The following is a 21,699-nucleotide window of genomic DNA, read 5'->3' as shown; positions in this document are numbered from 1 at the left end:
TGCTCTGCTACATTCCCCCCCCCCCCCCCCCGACTCTTCGGAAATCACACATTTTTCATAATGTTTCACAAAACAAGCAATACCACAAGCCAAAAACGGAGCCATTGTAACATGATTTTTATGCTTAGGGCCTAAACACATGCGCTTAGCATGTGTAGAAAAGGAAAAACAAATGTGGTGAGGAAGGGCAAGCATACATTAGCACAGGCAGGCCTTTTGAAAGGTAGGCGACTTGTGCAGGATACAAAAGTGTATAGTACCTAAGGGAGCGACTAAATGTAGGTCTTATTTGGGAAATGAAATGTGCAGCAGCAAATGTATTGAAACGTTATGAAAACCATGCAAACACAACAAATGTCGGACCTTCCCGCGTTATCTCAGGTGTCCCGGACGAAAACAGTACCTCACATTTGTGGGTGCACCAAACCTGGGTGCAAAGGGAAAAGGCTAAACCACTGGTAACCCCAAGTCTTTGGCAGAGCAGATTTTGAGAAATGTTGCTCTTGTGGACAACCTACACAAACACCCAAAACAAGTTATAATTTTTTCTCTTTCTTTTTGTTTTGCCCCTTTCCTAGGGGCAGATGGGCACATTAGTGTGGGCAAAACGTACTGCCCCATGCATTGGGGGGCCATTCTAATGTTTTCTGGTGGCCCTCTCCTCCCCACCCCAAATGGATGGGGGGGTATCTCATGTACTCCTTCCTAGAGGCAGATTGCACTAGCCATCTGCCCTCAGGGAGGGCTACATGAGATGCCCCCCATCCATTTGGGGTGGGGGGGAAGAGGGCCAACCCCCCCTTTCCACTACAAACATCCATGGTTGGTTAGTGGCCCCCCACAACCACCCATAACAAGTCATTTCTATTTTTGCCCCTTTCCTAGGGGCAGATGGGCATATGTGTGTGCCCACCTGTCCCCAGGGGGCAGGGGGTGGAAAATGTACTGCCCAGACTTTGGGGGAGGAGGGGGGGCTTGTGCCAATATTTACGGTGGCCTCTACCCCATGCCAAATGGATGGGGGAATCTCATGTACACCCTCCTAGGGGAAGAAATCTGCCCCCAGGGTGGGCTAGATGAGGTGCCACCATCCACTTAGGGTGGGGGTGGGGAGAAGGCCACCACCGCTTTCAAGGCATGGCCATCCTGGTGGTCTAGTGTCTCCCCCCCTCCAACCCTCCATGATCTCCCCCACCCAAAACTTTTCTCCCACTAGGGGCAGATGGACACCCATCTGCCCCCAGGGGCACCAAAACTTGTGCCCTCATGCCTTGGGGGGGAAAGGGGAGGGGAGGAGATGGCTGCTTACTGTAAGCAGCCCCCCCACGTCAAACAGATCCCTGGTGGTCTAGTGGCATTGCTGGGCGCGGATCAAGCGCTCTGCGCCTGATCCGGGCCCAGCAAGGCTTAAAAAAAAAAAAAAAAAAGGTGTTGCTGGAAAGGGGAAGAGTTTCCCCCTTTCCAACGACACCTCCCTCAATCTAAACGGCACAATAGTGCCTCAGAGGGAGAAAAAGAAGGAAACGTACCTTCTGTTTTCACCACGGCAGCCCAAATGGCTGCCTCAGTGAAATTTACTTTCAGTTCATTAGGCGTGCTGACGTGAAACTGACAGAAATTCAACCCCCGGGACGTGAGGAGGAACCTCCTCCTCACATAGCCTGGGGGTTGGATTACAGTTTTGTGCGATCCTTGTATTGCACAAAACAGAATGCCAAAAAGGACGAGCTATCTAAACGTAATGTCATGGATGTCATGGACGAGATACCTCGTCCTTGGCCGGCATTTAAGAGGTTAAAGTTAATTCCAACAGTGAAATCCAAGATCATCAAACAATGAATCTATGCATAATAGGCGGTGCTTTAAATGGAGAAAAAAGGAAGTGCAGGTACTCACCAGGACTCCCCCCCCCCCCCCACTCAAGCTTCCAACGTCATCGTGGGGTTAGTGGCTGGAGCGCTACATAGCGCCTTTGGCAGCGTTTTTGTCCTGTACTTTTCCTTTACCTTCTTTGCATTCTTGGCTTTTTATCCATGCGCTCAATTGTTGAACAGCCCGTGGCCCTTTTAACCCCAACAGCCTAGTTCGCCTTAGCCTAGGAAGAGCTGTTCCTTCTCGTACCCAGCCTTGCTCAGAGTTTACTGTGCGCACCACCTTTTATTTTCACAGGGAGTAAGTGGCAGGTGCACATCATTAGAACTACGTGCCTGACTCTGCTTGGCCTCATTACAGGGACAGGGCCAATGCAAGTCAGGGGAGGTAAATCCTTCTGACCCCATTCCTCATGTTCCTTGGTGCAGTTCTTCCGTCAAGACAAAGTAGGGAGTAATTATGGGAGTTGTAGTTTCCCAAAAAAATAATCAGAGATAGGGGGTTAGTTGGGCTGTGGAAAAAGGGGGATACTTTGTCTCCCCATTGGTTGCCTCTCCCCCTGTCCCGGAGGAGCCCCTACCCAGGTGATCCTCCCTCACTTGTCTACCTCCAGGATAGGGATCCAAAAGTGATGGCTTTTCCCTGGCCACCCAAGTATGGGATCTCCGGGGACTGGGTTGTGAAACACACTCTGGTTTTTCACACAATCCACATACTGGTGTCAATGTGTCTGGGTGGAATGAATGAGTTTTGCCGCAAGTGGTCCTGAATGCACTCAATAGGCTGCTGGAAGAAACCGAAGGAGCCAAGACTCCTGTCCAGGTATATGACTTGCGAGGAGACCCTGGACCCATTGGAATAAGGCTGGGTTGCCAGCTTCTGCTGCTGCCCTGGTAGAGCCCTGTCCCGTGGAAGATCTCCAGTCGTCCTGCGAAGGAGCTATGACCCTTCGAGTGGAGGGAACATCGGTTCTCTACATCAGCTCCGAGTCCTACGAAGAAGAGCCTTCGGGAGGGCCCAGGACCGCCGTGTGGCTGACCAGCTCGGAGTTTGGGCTACCATGCTGCAGAAGTCACCGTACACAGTTGAGGCCTGGATCTTTGGGTATCCTCAGCATGTGCAACAAGCCTTAACTCTGGTCTTAGCATCAAGGGGACTAGAGGTAGGAGGGAAAGCCTGACTGATAGGGGAGTCCCTTTGTGTCAGCATGCATCAGTGGCCGTCATCCGAAAGTGCTTAACTGCGTCCATTCCTGTCCTGAGAGTGGCCCTGCATCAAGTTTTGATGCATTCTTCCACTGAGAGTCCTTGCACCAGCATCAGACACCGACCGTAGATCTGCTCAAACCTGCAACCCCTGGGGATCAAGTGCAGAGGACGACATTGGGAAAAGCGACCTCAGACGTTTTTCAAACGAACTGCCAAGTCTCATGAAGAATCGGAACACGGGGGCAAGTTACAGCATTACTTACCTGCTCCCCAAACTCCCTTTAAAAGTTTGCTAACTTTCATCAAACTTTTCTAACACTCCGGCTTTGCCATTGCTTGTTCACACAAGCACTCCTAAAGTTGGAAACACGTTTGCTGGTTAGTTTAACTCGTCCCCTGACACTTGGAACTGTTCACTGGACCCCAGAGACCCTACCTTCATTTTTTCCAGCTTCACATACTGTGTGAAACCTTTGCTGAACCTTTGGGTACAAGGCCCCAGACAATTTAGGGTTGGACTTCTGAAGTTAGGGTTGATTCTCTGTGGACTGGTAGTGCTAGTAGTTAGCTGTACCTTTCATTTCAGGGGTTTAATATGCATGTTGCCCCATACCAGTAATAGCGTAGATGTATCAAATTTGAATACTACCTGTTTGTAGTCATTTTTCATTGTGTGTTTTGGCCATAATAAAAGTTGTATTTTTATACCTCATTGTCTAAGTGTAATCTTTGACTGCTGCAGTGTGTGTACTCATTGTGGACCCCTTACACGCCCATCACCTCCTGAAACAGCCTAGACCAATCGCCTTGCTACCTTGAACTGATTTGGCTACAGCTCCCCAGAGTTGTCCCCGTCACACTACAGGTTGTCCACCAGGCCAGAGTATAGAAAATCAGTCCCAACAAGCACCCCAATAATTAAAAGGTAGACCGAAGATGTATACATATATACCATTATTTGGCCTTTGAATACACTCAAAACAATGAAAATCTCAGTTAAGTATTGTCGTACAACTACTACTATACAGTGGCCTCAGCAGCTAAGGGTCGCCAGGCAAAGGGCAACTCCCACAGATGCAGCTCCAGACGACTGCAGGTATCAGCAGGGGGAGCAGGAACCAAGCAGCAGTCAACCAGCAGTGACAGAAAGTAGGTGCGGAGACAGGGGGCACAGCAATCACTGCCCCCACTGAACTGGCCCACCTCCTACCATGTCCTCCCATTAGCTTGAAGCATGCATGGTGCAACAATCCCTTTGGCAACTGTTAACCACAAGTATATCCACTAAGCTGTCAACTATATTGTCTAGCCATCTCTTACATCCAGAGGAACTGTACCCCAACTACGCTAGCCACCAGCGAAAACTGGAACCCTCTCCTGGTCCCTTGGTAAGGCCTCTGGTTAAAGATGGGTATTAATATTGTAAAAGGTGGATTCTCTGTCCTGCTCCTCGTGGCAGGGGCACGTAGATGTGGGCGGCGAGCTGCAACCAAGTTACTTCACTGGTGCAAGCCCCCCTTTGGGAATCCAAGCCTGCTGCAACCCCGTAGGTTTGCTGATTTACAGTCTTTATATGCAGTTCTTATGTTCCTCTTAGTTCGAATAATAAGGTCTTGCTTCTTTCATTTTAGGTATGGAAAGGTATTTTGGTGTTGTCATGCAGTTTGAAGATTAGCATGGGCCGGTAGGCGAAAGCGTGGTGTGCGCGATGCTGTCCGGTGAGTAATGCGCGATGCGCTGTGCCGTTTTGTCTTTTATATTGCTAACCTGTGTATTTTCTCTCCTTGCAGGTTGCGATGTTCCTCGCCGAGTGCCGTAATGTTCCAGCAATGATACTGACCAGGGGATGACTACCCAGGTGAGAATTGTGTGGCTTTCTTCATTCAGGAGGAAACGTGATTAAACGCTTACTAATGCTGTCTTTCTTTCTCCTCTTTCCAGGTTATGGTATTCCAGGATGCATGCGGTGCCTGATGATGCAGTTCGTACCTTCAGGCGAGTGGAAATGAAGCAGACGATGGATTGAAGACAGGATACTGTTCCAGGTAAGTTTCGTAGTGTTCCTTCTCTCTCTGCGGGTCCTTGGTTTCAGGTAAGCTAGCATCAAAGAACTGGACACAGTGAGCATTCCGCTGCCCACAGCAGAATAAAGCAAAGCATGTTCTGCTGTTTGGGTGTGGTTTAAATAGTCTGAGGTAAAGTAGTCCAGGTAAAGTAGTCCCAGGCCTGCCACAGCCAAAAGACTAGACCGCATAGCTCAGTTCCTTGTAACTGAGCTATGTGTGTGCCTCCATGTTGGCAGAACCCCCCCCGAAGTTAAATAGTCCCAAGTAAATAGTCCCATTGTAATGTTGGTCTTCATGATGGTTATGAGCCTGGCGCCAAAGGCCCCAGGACTGACTCCAAGAGAGTCTTGGATGAGGTTTTAAAGCCTTTGATCTGACCCTAACTGGAAGGCTGACTTGCCAGTGAGGGCCATGGGCAAGGGTCACGACAGTTTTGTTACATGCGATATCTCAGCCAAATCCTAGTTTGCTGTAGGGGGTGAGAGAAAAAAACCAAAAAGGGAGACAATTTGGGGTTTTTCAGAAAAAAAAACAATAAAACGATGTACAAAGAAGCCTGTGGTTTTTTCCTTGTAAGAGCTAGGAACAAACGGTTTGCTGTGCTGAATTTGCCATTTTCCACGCTTTCAAGAACAGGTTGAGTGGAAACCAAAGAAACATATTTTGATATTGTTACCAGCCGTTTTGTGAGAGGTAGGCGATTTTGGCCTTTTTTTCCCCCCAATAGGACATGCATTGACGGAACAGAAGAGAAGGGTAGGAAAGCTGAATGGGAGGACAGAAAGGCATACATTTCAGAAAAGTAGACAAAATTCCAAGTTTAGGAAGAGGTGATTTGCCCAGGTCAGGCAACAACTATTTAGGGACAAATTCCATATGGGAAAAAATTGGGAAAATAAAAAAAAATTTTAAAAAGTACGTGGTGGACATGGTTGGCCTGATAAGGCAATGGCTTCTATGAATTTTAACAAAAGCAATGCTCAGCTACATTCCCCCAACTCTTCCAGTTAGGAAATCACACATATTTTGTAATGTTTCACAAAACAAGCAATACCACAAGCCAAAAACTGAGCCAGTACAGAGGTTTTTAGGCTTACGGCCTAAACAGACGTACTTAGCATGTGTAAGTAAAGAAAACAAATGTGGTGAGGAAGGGCATGCATACATTTTTTGAAAGAACACAGGCAGACCTTTTGAAGGGTAGGTGACTTGTGCAGGTTACAAAAGTGTATAGTGCCTAAAGCAGCGACTATATGTCGCTCACATTTGGGAAATCGAAAGTGCAGCTGCAAATGTGTCAAACCGTTATGAAAACCACGCAAACACAACAAATGCCGAACCTTCCTGCGTTCCCACAGGTGTCCAGATGAAAACGGTACCTCACATGTGTGGGTGGGCCTGTCTGGGTGCAAAGGGAAAAGGCTAAACCAATGGTAACCCACAGTCTTTTGGCAAACCAGATTGAGGAATTTTGCACTTGTGGACAACCTGCAGATTTGGGCCTACAGTGTCAAAGCCACTAAGGAAAACAGGGAACCCCATGCATTTCCTTAGAGAAAACAGCAGTGGGAATCCACAGAGGTCTGACTTGCGCGAATCGCCCCAGAATTTACTACCCACAATCCCTGGCAAAGTCTGAAATATGGGGGGAAAAAACCCCCTCAATTTTCAGACAAACACGCCGCCAACACAACATGTCCTACCTTCCCACAAGTGTCCCGACGAAAACAGTACCTCACGTGTGGAGTTGCACCTACCTGTGCGCAAAGGGAAAACGCTAAACACTGGTAACCCCCAAAAGGGTTTGGGGAGCCAACCTACAGATTTGGGCCTAGGATGTCGAAGCCACCAATCAAAACATGGAACCCCATGCATATCCAAAAAGAATACACGCGTGGGAATCCACAGTGGTCTGTGACTTGCGCAAATCACCCCACAATTTATTACCCACCATCCCCGGCAAAATTCGTAATTTGGCAAAAAAAAGAAAAAGAAATGTTCAGACATTCCCCTCTGCCCACCTACCGAATAACGCAGTCAACACAACATGTACTACCTTCCCGTGTTCCCACAGGTGTCCCAATGAAAATAGTACCTCACATGTGTGGGTGCACCTACCTGGGTGGAAAAGAAAAAGTGTCAACCGTCCACAAGTTCTATGGCAGTCCCAGAGAGAACCAGCAGAGTCCCCAACCTTTCCCGGAGGGAGAAGCTGCAGCGCAGGCCAGCTATAGCTCCAGGATAGTCGGGGGTAATGTCCCTGGCCTTGGGCACCTGTCTCACATGTGGGTCAGCAATCCCCAAGCCCAGCAGCAGTTCCAGAGCGCCCCGGCAGGGTCCCCGACCTGTCCCAGTGTCCCAGAGGGAATTCCTGTAATGCTGCCTAGCCAGAGCTCCAGGATGGTCGGGGGGTGATGTCCCTGGCCTTGGGTGGTTGTCTTTCATGTTGGTTGACCGTCCACCAGTGGTTTCAGGGAACTTTGGCAGGCTCCCCGTCCTTTCCCGGAGGAAGGTAGTGTAATGCAACCCAGCCAGAGCTCAAGGATGGTCGGGGTGATTTCCCAGGCCTTGGGCACCCGTCACACATGTGGGTCGACCATCCCCAAACCCAGCCTGGAGCTCTGGCTGGGCTGCGTTACAGCTTCTCCCTCCGGGAAAGGTTGGGGACCCTTCCGGGGCTCCCTGAAACCGCTGCTGGGATTGCCGACCTACATGTGAGACAGGTGCCCAAGGCCAGGGACATCACCCCTGACCATCCTGGCGATCTGGTTGGGATGTGTTACAGAATTTAACTCTGGGAAGGGAGGGGGACCCTGCCGGGGCTCCCTGTGACTGCTGCTGCACTTCACTTGGGGATGGTCAACCCACATGGGAGACAGCCGCCCAAGGCCAGGGACATTACCCCCAACCATCCTGAAGCGCTGGCTGGGTTGCGTTACAGCTTCTCCCTCTGGGAAAGGTTCGGAACCCTGTTGGGGCTAACTGGAACAGCTGCTGGGCTTGGGGGGGGGGGGGTCAAACCACATGGGAGACAGCCGCCCAAGGCCAGGGACATCACCCCTGACCATCCTGGAGTGGGAAGAAATTCTCTAACGCTGCCTAGCTAGCGCTCCAGGAAAGTCTGAGATAATGTCCCTGGCCTTGGGCGGCTGACTCCCATGTGGGCTGAACGTCCACAAGCCCGGCGGTGGTTTCCGGGAGGCCCGGGACATTCCCTGTCTTTTTCCAGGGGGAGAAGCTGTAACGCAGGCCAGCCAGAATACCAGGATGGTTGGGGATCACGTACCTAGCTTGGGCACCCGTCTCCCATGTGGGTCAACCATCCCCAAGCCCAGCCTGGAGCGCTGGCTGGGCTGCGTTACAGCCTTTCCCTCCGGGGTAGAATGGGAAACCTGGCGGAACTGCCATTGGACATGGGGACGGTCGACCCACGTGGGAGACAGCCACCCAAGGCCAGGGACATCACCCACGACAGATCGTGGAGCTCTGGCTCGGCTGCGTTACAGAATTACCCTTGGGTAAGTGGTGGGGACCCTGCCCAGACCCTCCAGAATATAGCAGCATTAAATGGAAAATTTTGCGGCACAAAAAAAGAAAAAATTGCGGCACACAACTGCATTTTGTGCAGCATTTTTTTTTGTTCAAAAATACATAATTTGACATCTTTTTTAGCCTAAAACCGAGAACTTGAACATTAAAGAGTATTGCACATTGAAACAGGAACGTTAGAGGTGAAAAATGAAATGATATGCTTGCATTGCAGACACATGGAAGCAACAGAGGAGTTTAATGGAAGGGAAAGGGCATGGAGAACATTATGCACATGGGTGCGTGGGGAGGTACAGACACATGGCCCTTGGGAGCACATGAAGGTGGCAAGCTGGCGTAACAGTGCAAATCAGTGCCACGTGTACTAGCTAGCCCTTTTTACCCCCAGTCAGTGGTGCAACAACCATTGGGCATATTGGAACTAACCCAGCCCTCTTTGACATTTTGGATTACATTGACTGCACTAACCTACACAGCTGTGGCAGAACAGGACATGACACAAACAGGACCTGTCGCTGCACACTTGACAAAAGCCCAGCAGTTACTAATGCAAAGCATTTTATTTACCATGGTTGTTGCTAATGCGACATAGTACAAAAATAACACTTTTGAACAGCAATAATGATTGTGTTTTAAAATATAGTAGTGGTTGTGCATGTCTATACAAACAATGTAAGGTATACCAAAATTAGTAATTATAACTAATGGTTTGCTTTATTTATACGTTCTTTTCTCTGGCTACACCCCCCCACCCCCGTTCCTCCCTCTTACTCTATTTCATTATTCTTCCCTTTCTGTTTTGGATCTTCATACATACTCTCAATTATTGTCTACCTATTGAGATTATTGTGATGCAACTATTTTGTTTCAAATTGCTTTACCATTGGTATCACAGCCAAGGCTGGGCTGCATAATACCAATTGTAGACGCTCGCGTCAGAAAGCATAAAGTTTGTGCTTTCTGACGCTCATAGCTACAGCTACGAGCGTAAAGTAAACGGCACAGGAAGGTGTAATGAAAACACCTTACTGGCCTGTTTGGGTGCTCTTGCCTTGGGGGCAGATGGGTGGACAGGCCAGTGCTTACTTGGCTACATGTGTCACCAACTGTCAGCTCGGCACGGCAGGGCAGACACTCCAGTAATGGGCCTGGAAGGTGCCTGGGCATCGCCCAGCGTGACCCTCCTCCAATCCCGGGCCTGCAACGTGAGCACATGCAGCACATAGCCGTAGGTGTTAACCCTCAAGCTGCTGCATTCGGCAGCCTGCTGTGTTAGCTCGAATTCATTAAATGAGCGTGAAAAAAGACAAATTAAGCCAACCTGTCTTTTTCGCGCTCATTTAATGATTTATAGCGCTCATTGCAGGAAAAGGAACATTTTGCGATTTTTTTGCAAATCGCAAAATCGCCTTAAGTTGGATGGTCTGCCTGCCGGAGCTCCCTGGGACATCCGCTGCACTTGGGGATGGTCGCCGCATATGGGAGACAGCCCACCAAGGCCATGGACTTCACCTCCGCCCATCCTGGAGTGCTGGCTGGGCTGTGTTACAGAATTTCCTCCTGGAGATGGAAGGGGACACTACAGGGGCTCCCTGGCGCTGCCGCTGTGTTTGGGGACGGTACACCCACATGGGAAACTAATGTTCACAGCCGGGCACATCACCTCCAACCATCCTGGAGTTCTTGCTGGCCTGTGTTACAGCTTTTCCCCACCCGGGAGTCTCAGCAGCGTGCCAATACCTTCTCGAAGGAGAAAAGTTGTAATGCAGCCCGGCCAGAACTCCAGGATGGTCGGAGGTGATGCTTTTGGCCTTGGATGCCTTGTCTCCCATGTGGGTCAACCGTCCCCAAGTCCAGCGGCAGTTCCAGGGAGCGCAGGCCAAATCCCCATTCCTCCCCAGAAGGGACATATGTAACGGAGCACAGCCAGAGGTGTAGCCTGGGCTTACGGACGGTCAACCCACATGGGAGACAGCCGTTCCCATGGAAGCACCAATGTTATGCTGGGATGGGGGGCAGTTTGTGGCCGACACTGCAGTTCTGTCCCTGGCCACCAAAATATCTCCCCAGACGGCCCACTCCCGCCCACACCGCCAACAATCCAGCCCCAGCCCCAGTCCCACCCACCCCACTGACAACAGAGCCCAACTGTAGAATATTTTTTTTTAAAAAAAAAACAGTACTCACATAAGGTTGCAGATGCTCGCGAAGAAAAAGCGGTAAACGAAACAAAAAACATTTGTTACCTATGGTCACCCCAACAAATCATAACTACTACTCTGATCACGGCCCCCCTTTCAAGCCATCCCTGGTGGTCTACTGACCCTCACCCCTGCTTTCCAGGGATCGCACAAAACAAAGTGCCAAAAAGGACAAGCTATCTCGTCCTTGGCACTTAAGAGGTTAAAAATAAAGTGCACCAGTGACAACTGCATTAGGTCTTTAAGTACGCAAATGTGGGGGTCTCAGCAGGTGTGGTGCATGGACACAAAAGGCTACAGACTGTCAGGCCAACCTCAAACGTTACCTAGTGGTCTGCATTTCATAGAGATAATTACATGTTGCAAATGCACTACACTGTGGCGCTATTAGAGTCGGTTGATGGGACATAGGGAGTGTTGGGAGGGGGTGACCAAAATGAGAAAATGAGAAAAGGAGAGTTAAATATCACCAAATACCCGTATCTAAAGATGATCAGCATATGTGGACAGAAACAGTAATCCAACTGTATATTAAAGGCAGTGAAACAAACAGCCAACTATTACGCGTTAACGGTGTCATTTCACACGGGATGTTATTGCCGTGGTTATATCTTGGTTACTATAAAGCGCACAGAGGACTCGAACAGCAGCACAAACTGCAGAGAGCAGGGGTCGGTTCATACTACCTACACCACCCAATCAATACAGCCGCCCCCTCTCAGGTGTGCAGTGGAGTACAGGGGCAGTTGGCAATGCAGGCAGGGTGTGCCGGTGTGAGTGGGTGATTAATACACAGCATGTACATTGGGGCTGGCAACATGCAGAGTGTGCGTTATAGCTGCTGGCTGCCTGTGTGCAATGGCTATGTGGAAAGGAGGGGTGAGGACTGCAGTGTAATGTGTGCGCACACTGAATTAATGGGGTTCTCAGAATCACACACCACGCTGGAGTCAGGTGGTAAGTTTATTCCTGACTTTGAGCACAGGTAAGTTAGATGACAAAGTATTGGAACATCCACCCCAGCAACTCCAGCTGTCAATGTAGAAACCCCTACAACCCTGCGCCACCAACACTCCAGGTTTCATGTGACCTCACCATCCTGCAGCCACACCCAGATGCCATTACAACACATCTCCCTCCCTAATAATGTACACAAGGAGAAAATCCACCACACTACCAATTATTTCTTGCACAATCAACGAGTGGCCAGCACACAAACCAATTACGACCAAAAACAATACTCCCCGACCTATGCATGCCAAGCAACCCAACACCACAATACCAACATACCGTAAAAAGTCACAGACACGCATGACGACCCCCATGAAAACCCAGTAATGCTATGACCGCATAAACATGAACAATGTCCTAGCGAGAGAAAACTGGAACACGCCTCGATAGCACAACAAAACTTGATAACAGGAATGGCGAATCAAACCTGAAAACGAACAAGCTCCAGGAAAAATGGAGCTCCCAGGCAAGCCTGAAGGAGGTCAGCTAAAGTGTAAACACCTACCTACCAAGGTGGCTCTCCTCGACCTAGAATCCACCATGACTTGGATATCCGAGAAAGTATGAACAGTCTGGCACTGGGAACTGATTTGTAGTTTGAAATTAAATAGTGTGAAACACATACTTTGCAGGAAATCAGTTAAAAGCCACTGCATAGAACTAAGTCATAGCTTAGTTGTAAATCGGACTTGTTCGGGATGTACTTCATACATTTTACAACACATTTTTTTTAAATGTGTCCTTCTAATGTAGAGTGTGTACCCAGCCTTTAAATAGCTTAGCCCTTCTGCCAACAGTTGCCACACCTCTTCACCTGCATTTCAGAATAGAATGGTTGGCAGAGAAAAAGTACCCATTGGAGTAATATCATAATGTTTAATGACAACATATTAATCATAAATATTACAATGTGTATTCGAGTGCACACAAGTTGTCCTACTTTTGAATAATCAAATCAAAATAACATCAAGCAACATGCAGCCTTCTCCAAAACTTCGCATTCCTCAAATTGGCTTCGGCCTATGTTAATGAGATGCCTCTTGGCTTCTGCCTGCGTTAATGGCCGTTTAGTAACTTCTCGAACAAGTGAATGGGAGGTACTTTATACTTTCCAACAAAAATTAGCTTGGTGAGAGGGAGGGAGATATTATAGGAAAATAGAAACCTTGCAGAGTACCCATAAGTAATTGCATTTACACAAAACTGTCGGACCATTTACCGAACAGGGATAAACAGCAGCAACCTTTACCTTATGGAAGCCAACCCATGCTTCTAAAACCCCAGGAGGGAAGATTGGACTTGCAAACCCATGCTTCCAAAATGTACACACACCTTCTGTGCTCACAGCTGCCACATCAAGGCTCAATGTTACGAATGCCTGAGACTGTTTTGTTATAGGCCCCATAATAATTGTAATTGGTGTTCTCCTCTAAAGAAAATGAGAAAGGGACTTTGCTTGTAACTGTACTCCTGTTTCAGCTCACTGCGGAAGCGGTAGGAGTTCATGTTTTAGGTACTCGTATGGAAAAGGCAAGTATATCTTGTTTGGAGGATTATGGCCGATTTACTCCTCTGAATTAGGAGAAACATAGAATTGAAATATTCAAGCAAGTTCTTATGACGAGTAAAATACATTGCTGTTGTATATTGGTTCCAAAAGGAAATGTTCAGACCACATTCACTTTGTAATTGGAATGCGACGGTGCTGGAAATAGAGGCGACGCTGGTGGCGATAGTGGGATAAATGCAGGTGCACAGGTAGGTCCTTCAGTAGTCCCATTCCCCAGCATTGTTGGCAGAGGTGATGGTGAAGGATGGATGGTCGTAGGAGACCTAAAGATACATGTTATTGGTTTTATGATAGGTGGCTGAAAATCGACAGCAGGCACTTCCAATAACTCACTACTTGTGGGAGGATCACTCGGCTGAAAACTGATAGCAAGCACTTCCAATACCTCACTAGTTGTGCGAGGATCAGTCAGCTATAAAAATGACAGCAAGCACTTCGAATACCTCACTAGTTGTGCGAGGATCAGTCAGCTATAAAAATGACAGCAAGCACTTCGAATACCTCACTAGTTGTGGGAGGATCACTCGGAGTATATACTTTGGTAGGAAGGATTGTCTGCAGAGAGCATCTTTGCTTCCTCCTGTGTAAGTTACTCCCCATGTCTCTCTGCACACATTCATCCTGGTCTCCAATTTCTCTTGCAATATTCTCCTTTACATTCTGTGCTGACTTGCAATGCAGATCTTCTGCCACACCCCTCTCTCTCTCAGATTTACGGAATACTTGTTCGTGAGGACGAGTGTGAATTTTCTTGTGCTTTAGAAGATAAGACCATAAAGCAAAACTCTTCTTACACACTGTGCAGATACGACACTTGGTGTGGACTTTCTGGTGACATAGAAGATCTTCCCTTATACTAAAACCCTGCCAGCACTGTGCACAAGAAAATCAACTCTGTTTAGGCATCTTTGTGGTTCCCGCTTCATGTAGTCGCTGGTGAATCTGAAAGCTCTCCTTCCGATTAAAGCGCTTTTTACAGAAGGAGCAGGAAAAAAGCTTCTTTCTGGTGTGGCTACTCTGGTGCCTTTTCAGATGAATCGCCTGAGTGAAGTTGTTGTCACACTGTGGGCAAATGTAGGGTTTGGCTCCAGTGTGGACACTTTGGTGCATTTGAAGATCTGACGTAGAAAGAAAGCGTTTCTTGCACTCAGAATAGGAATATGGTTTAGTGTGGGTTTCCAGCGGTTTCTCTTGGTAGGTTGGATCAGTTGCCGTTTAAGCTCCAAAGTCTCATTCGAGCGCTTTCATTCAGTGCTCGCACATGGTTCACTCCTCGGGTCTTCATGAATTTTCTGGTGCCTTTGGAAATTCCCCTTCTGACTAAAACGTTTCTCACAATGAGGGCAGGTAAAGGGTCTTTCTCCTGTGTGAGTTCTATGATGCAGTTTCAGTAACGACGCATAGTGGAATGCCTTTCCACACTCAGTGCAGGAAAAGCGTCTCTGTCTTCTGGTATCAGCAACTCCTTTGTGGCTCCTTAAGTGCCTTTTAAGATTTGACTTCTTATTAAAGCCATTACCGCACTGTGAACAGGCAAAAGGTTTCAGGTCAGTGTGAATAAGGAGGTGCCTCTTTAGTTGAGACTTATAATTGAAACCCATTTGACACATAGTGCAGTGTAAGAGCATCTTTACAGTTGAACGCTTGTCTCTACAGAATAAAATGTTTTGCACACTGTGTGCAGGAAAATGGGATTTTAAGAGTTAAACCTTCAGATAAAAGGTTTTTCCACACTGTACATGAACGGGAATTTCTGCTGTGACATACCAGTTCACTTTCAAAGAGCTACTTGTGGTCAGTTAAGGAATTTGCAATGTTTCTTCTTTATACACCTTGTCTTTCGTTGCCTCCTGTAGAACAAGAGAAATGTACTGTAAATATCCAATACTGACTTGTTGTTAAGAAAAAGCTGCTCTAAACAAAAATCATGAAGACATTCCAAGTTTGATTTTAAATAGTGGATGAGAATTTGTGGTTAGTTAAATTACTACATTTATGGTTATGCAACAATGAACAACTGACTTGCAAAGGACAGTCAGTTAAGGCCACCAATACAATTCAGCTTCATGCCAGTGATGCGTTATCCAGATTTGGGCAAGAACCACAGGATTGGTCCAGCTACAAGCAGAAGACCAGCAGTACAGAAACATGGTAAGTACTGCAGGGATTTTGGCACAGACCAAGGTTTCTGCCCCCCCCCCCCGCTCCCTCAAGGAACAAGCAAATGTCAGACAAGAAAGAAAAGCAAAAAGGAGTTACAGTTCTCAGATAAGGAACTGCTCATCCAGTTAAGCAACTGGAAAGTATCATCCAAGGAAGCTAAATCACCAGGTATTCCTGAAATTGATTATATTATGAAGCCTTTGTCAAAGATCAGGTGAACTTGTGAAACATAAGTTTCAGAAGGAGAAAGAATAGAGCAGTGGGAGGCAATGCAGCAATGGAGACCTTGTGATGCAAGTACCATTTTGTCAGCATAATGCATGTTCGTGACAATCCAGCTATATTTTAGTAACCACAGAGCAATATTTCAGCATCTGCAATCTGTTGTAATGCTGGATAGTGCATTATGGGAAAATCTATACCCCCAAAAGGTCATTTTAAGGTCTACTTTTGTAAGGCTGAGCAACGACGCATTTGACACGATAACAAGGGTGTTTCAACAATGTCTTTTGTGCATCTTTTCAGTGAAGGGTTTGGACTAAACGCCTACAGAATATAGGGTTCCTTCGAAACTATGAGGATGTTTCTAATGTACACATTGTCAGGAATGGGTTAACAGCAGAGTTCTCTCCAGAAGGCCTTCCGAATTCAGCACTCAAATGAAAGCTCTTAAGCTATTCGGTTCCATGTGTTAATATCCCCGCAAAAATATTGCTATACAAAAATGCGATATTGAGTCATGGACCCTGCGGGGGACACCCCCGCAACCCCTACATTAAACATGCGGGGGACACCCCCGCAACCCCTGCTGCCCCAAATAATCCCCCCCAAAAATATCACCTATGGCGAGACAAAACGACCATATGTACGGCGATATTTTTGGTGGGGATAATATGTAGGGATACCAGCTATTCCAAGAAGTCCTTGCCCCTACTTGGACCACCCAAGCAATGTCCAAGCTATATGGTGTGGAAGGTCAGAATCAGGACTCCATCAGCTTAAAATAATCTTTCCTTAGGTCTACAAGCACTCCATTCTCCAACAAAAAGAAGTCAAAAAGGGGCCGGTCAGGTTGTCTTAAAAGGTATACAAGTCCTATGTCCGTTATCCTACTCTAACCGAACCACTTTTACCACCTTCCTAAAGAAAACAAAATAAAGAAAGACTTTGTGGGAGTATTAGTCTGGGAAGGGATGGCTGCTGGCTTCTGAACACAAACTTATCCCCTTTAGGAAAGGCCTTTGCACATAGTTCAAGCTCATGAAAGACAGTTCTTTATGTGCTGGAATGCTATCCAGGTACTCCAGCATAGGTCTCTCACAGTCTCTTCCCACTCTGAGAGAACCCCAGAGTGAGGAAGAAAGGCTAATAGAATCCAATTCTCTCCCCACGTCTCACTTTCGGAGTCTCAGTCTTCTCCCACTCTGGGTTTCTTTTCCTGCTTTCCCTCTCCTAAGCTTGCGTCCCTCTCTAGTGGAGCCACCGGCTACCCGAATGTCTCGAGCAGTGCTCTTCGGAATGGGCATGGAGTCTAGTCAGCTCTCCACTCAACAAATCATTTATGCGACTTTACATCTGGGTGGTCCGCTTTCCTGGACACTTTACCTTCATTCTCGTAGCATGGTCAGTGTGTAGTCACTTACCCGACTTTTCAACTGGACTCCCGGTTGGCCTTCGAAGACTCTTCTCCATTGTTCCTGCACCCTCTCTGGGCTGCTCTGACGGGCTGCTAGCTGCAGCCTTGTGGTGCGCATTGCGGTCCTGCCTGCTGAATCTGGTGTTCTCACTCTCTCCGGCCACACCTCCTTTGGAGTCTATGGTGCAGTTAAGCTTGTGTGACTTACTGAGAATCTTCCGTGATGGTTGACCTAGCGAGGCTGCTCCTGTGGGCTGGTTCACTAGTCGCTCATTCTTCACAAGAGATTGGGCATTACTCTAGTAAAGGGTGTAGATGATCATTGTAAAACCCAGTCCCTAGATATTCAACAAAAGTCTTAGTAAAGGGGGGGTGGTGACTTATAGCCCCATCAGCGTCTCTGTCCCTTGAGGGGTGTGGGGGTTACCTGCAGAGGGATGGCTCCCTCTTACCCAGTCCTCCCAGGGGTGTTAAGTGTGGCTCACCTCCTTAGTCCAAAAGGGGATGGCTCCCCCTTAGGGAGAGTGGACGATCTCCCTGGATTCGCCAAATACCTGCTCTGTTGGATTTAGGTGCTCCTCTAGCCGGTTAATAGTGTAGCGTAGAGGTAGTCCCCATTTTGTTGGTCCTTGCCTTTTGGCTCCTCTACTCTAAAACAAAAAGGCTAGAGGTCTAGCAACCACCACATTACCCAGGAAGTGGTGTCTTTACATAGGCACATCCAGGCAAGGGGCGAGTGGTTAGTGATGAGCCTGAACTTCCTACCAGTTAAATAATACCTTAAACTGGTTATGGCCCACTTGGTCACAGCTTCCAATTCCACAGTTGCATAATTTTCTGCACTCTGAAATAATTTCCGACTGGTGTACAATACAGGATGTTCTTGCTTCTCGTACAACTGGGATACGAAAGCCCCTGACCCTATTTTGGAGGAGTCTGTCTGCAGTATGAGCTACTTATTAAAGTCTGGCATTTTGAGAACAAGTTCATTGCAAAGTACCTTCTTTGGAGCATTCAGGCTATTCTGGTTTTCATGGGTCTAGGTAAGCTTATTTAGCTGCAAGTTTTTAAGCTTCTTTGTAAGACTGTCAGCAAGGAGAAAAGTTTGGGATAAAACGCTGGTAACAGCCTGCTAGCCCTAGGAAGAAGCTCCTCTTGGTCTTTGAGGTTGTCGGGGAGATGGGTTTTACCTTTTCACTTTGGAGTTGTACTAACCCATTATCCACAAAGTACTATAGCTATTTCACAACACTTTGGGCCAAGACTTTTCGTTAGCCGCGAGTCCTGTTCTTTCCAAAGTCCTAGTAATTTCAAATAAGTGGCGTAGATGTTCAAGGTCTTAAGACTGTATGCATTATCTTTGTAACGTAGTGGGGGCTCCATGCAGCTCAAAGGGGAGAACAGTATATTGGTGCAAACCATGAGGGGTGCTACAGGGTATCCTTTTCCCGGTCTGATGGGTTCATTGGAACTTTCCAGTAACCTTTTGTCAAGCCCAAGATGGTGATAATCCTAGCATTCCCCAGGCGCTCCATCAACACATCGATTCTTAGCATAGGATAAATATCAAAGAACCGAGATAGAATTTAGTTTTTGAAATTCTACACAGAATCGCCACGAGTCATCTGATTTCGCCACTAGACCAATCAAGGATAGACCAGGGACTTTCTGAATGTTCATCTTTTCGATCTCCTCTATTAGGATTGGTCTCCTAATCACAGGGATCCAAAGGGTTTCTGCTTGACCACTTGCCCAGGAGGTATTCTAATGCAATGGAAGAAACTCTTACTCTTCCTCCTTCCTCCGAAAATACCTCAGGGAATTGTACCAATAGGTTCTGGAGGTCAGCCTGTTCCCTACTAAGGTTAACAGGAATTCAGTTCTAATTGGCCCTTCCTCGACAAAGAGTGTAGACATGGTTACAGTGTTCTGCTCTACTGGGTCCGTTTTCCAATGTCAACAGGTCGATGTGATAATACTGTACTTTTTTCGGTTCAGCTGTGAGATCAAGTAATAAGGGGACCCTTACGTTCTAGGATCTTATAGGGTCAAAACCTCATACACCCGTCTTATTTTCAGAGCTTGGTAATAGCACTAGTCGCCAACAGAAAAAAAGAACAGCAGCCTTTTGGTGTTTCTGGACTTTGGAAAGGTCAGTATTAATAATTTCTCCCACCGCTTTCATAAGTTTGTCAGCAGCCTGAGATATTTGCAAAGGAGCATCTTATCTCTCATCCAAGTTTCCAGCAGCATATCTAGCATGTCCAGACATTCCCTACCATATAACTCAAAGGGGGAATAATGTAGTGAGGACTGAGGAGTTTTCCTTACAGCAAACAGGGTACATGGAATCATTAGGTCTCAGTTCTTTCCATCTGCCTATTCGTTTCCCAAGCAATGCGTTTTAGGGTCCGATTAAAATGCTCCACTAGGCCGACTGTTTGCAGGTGATATACAGAAGTCCTTGTTAATATTAAGCACTTCTTTCACATGAAAGGAGTTACTTGATCTGTAAGAATTTCTTTAGGAAATCCCACACGTGACAAAAGGGAATCAGTTGTTTTAGTCTAGGTTTTAGGAGTGTGGTTTCTCATGGTGAAAGCTTTGGGATATCGGGTGGCATAATTGAGCATTATATTCCCCTCCCCAATTTGAAAGGTTCAAGCAGCCCCACAATGTCCATCACAATCCTTGAAAAGGGAATTTCGATAATGGGGAGGGGCTGCAAGGGGGTTCGGTGTACCGGGGTATTCAAGGTCTTTTGGCAAATTTCACATGACGCCACATAAATTGACATCTGTGCAAACTCAGGCCAGTAAAACAAGCCAACAACCTGATCTTGGGTTTTCCCATCCCCTGATGCCCAGCTGTTAGATGAGAGTGGGCTAATTTCACTGCAATTTTACAGTGACTCAGTGGGATCATGAGCTGACTCCTTGTCCCATCCTCCCCTATATACTTTGAGACCTTTTTTTTGTAAAAAATAAAATAAGGGTCTTTTCTGCTCCGCCCCTTGATCTTGGAGAATAGCACTGTCAAATGTTCAACCAGGTTCAGATTGTTTCTCTGGGAGAAGGCTAGATCGGGTAGGCAAATGGTATCCTCTAGATTTGCTAGCTGTGGAATGGTTAAGTTCCTATAAGCGTGTCCAAAGTCTAGGTTACCCCCTCTCTGTGGTAGACAGATTTTCAACTAGCTCTAGGGTAGAGGTCAGGGCTTGCTCTAGGATACCCTGAGCGAAGAGGTCTCTAGTTTTATTTTATAGTTCTGGCACCCAGCATTGTGTAACCCCATTTTCCCATGTCCCATAGTATCTGGGTCGATAACCCCTGCAGTACTTCCAAGCCAACCACGAGTTAGCTACTAAAAGAGAGATGGAGAGATCACCAGGCCAGTAGTGATTAATCTCCTTTCCTGAACTGGTATTTCGACCTCTGCCAAGCTACAGAGATCAAACCCTATGGACTGGGGTGTAGCCACTTCGGGAAGTCTTGCTCTAGGGCCCAGTGTTTTCACTAACACGTGGGTCAACCCTTTTTATTGTGTAAGGTCAGAATCAGGATTCTGACAACGAGACATCATTTCAAGAGTTTTAGATATGTCTACTTCAAATAAGCCTTCTCTAAATCTACAAGGACAAGCCCTAGTCTATAACAAAAGGAAGCTTGTCAGGATGACTAAAAGTAAAGAAAGACCACGTTCGGTATCCTACTCTAACTTAACTACTTTCCCCATCTCCCAAGAGAAAACCACTTTCCCCATCTCCCAAGAGAAAACAAAGACTTTGTGGGACTATTAGTTTGGAACGGATAGCTTCTGACCCCAACCCTATCCCTTGTAGTAAAAGCCTTTGCCCATAGCTCAAGGTAAAGAAAGACACATCTTGGTCTGCTGGAATGCAATACAGGTGTTCCAGCCAGAGGTCTCTCCCCACTCTTTCAGTCTTTCTTCCTCCCCATTCTGGGGTTCCATCAGGTTCTTCCCACTCTGAAGCTCTTTTTCTCATTCCCCACTCTGGGGTTCTATTTGTCTAACACTCAGGATTTCTTTTCCTTCTTTCTCTCTTCTTCACCCGCCTTCCTCTCCAGTTGAGCCACTGCATACCTGACTACTTTGAGAGGGGCTCCTTGGGAGGCGCAGTCTGGTCCTCTCATCTCATCGCAGAGTCACTTCTTTTTAGCTGTGCTCCACCTTGGCCTATCGTCACTCTTCCCCTTCGTTCTTGTAGCTCGGTAGATAGTCACTTATGTGACTTTTCAACTGGACTTCACATTGGCCTTTGGAGACTCTTCACCCTTCAGCCTCTCTGGGTTGATCCGGCTAGCAGTTAGGTGGACCTCTCTGCACCCTCTTGGTGCGCATTGCTCTCCTGACGCAAACACTGCTGTTGTCTCGCTTTCTCCAGCCACACCTCCTTTAGCAT

At 47.3% G+C, this 21,699-nt stretch overlaps 1 protein-coding gene across 3 annotated transcripts in view; it reads right to left on the bottom strand.

Moving 5' to 3' along the window:
- Positions 1–21,699, bottom strand: part of LOC138580891 (uncharacterized) — a 414,120-nt gene that overhangs the window by 160,248 nt on the left and 232,173 nt on the right. Inside the window, exon 2 of one of the 3 annotated variants that reach the window (XM_069651786.1) lies at positions 13,979–15,327. The exons of 1 other annotated variant lie outside the window; for it this stretch is intronic. The gene's annotated coding sequence lies outside the window, so the exon portion shown is untranslated. The remainder of the gene's footprint in view (positions 1–13,978; positions 15,328–21,699) is intronic. One more of the 3 variants, XM_069651787.1, reaches the window with a different exon arrangement.

The sequence above is a fragment of the Ambystoma mexicanum genome, chromosome 3p (assembly GCF_040938575.1).
Source record: "Ambystoma mexicanum isolate Mex_15411 chromosome 3p, UKY_AmexF1_1, whole genome shotgun sequence".
Lineage (NCBI taxonomy): Eukaryota > Metazoa > Chordata > Amphibia > Caudata > Ambystomatidae > Ambystoma > Ambystoma mexicanum.
The sequence above is the reverse complement of the archived record's forward strand: the minus strand, read 5'-3'. Positions and strand labels throughout refer to the sequence as shown.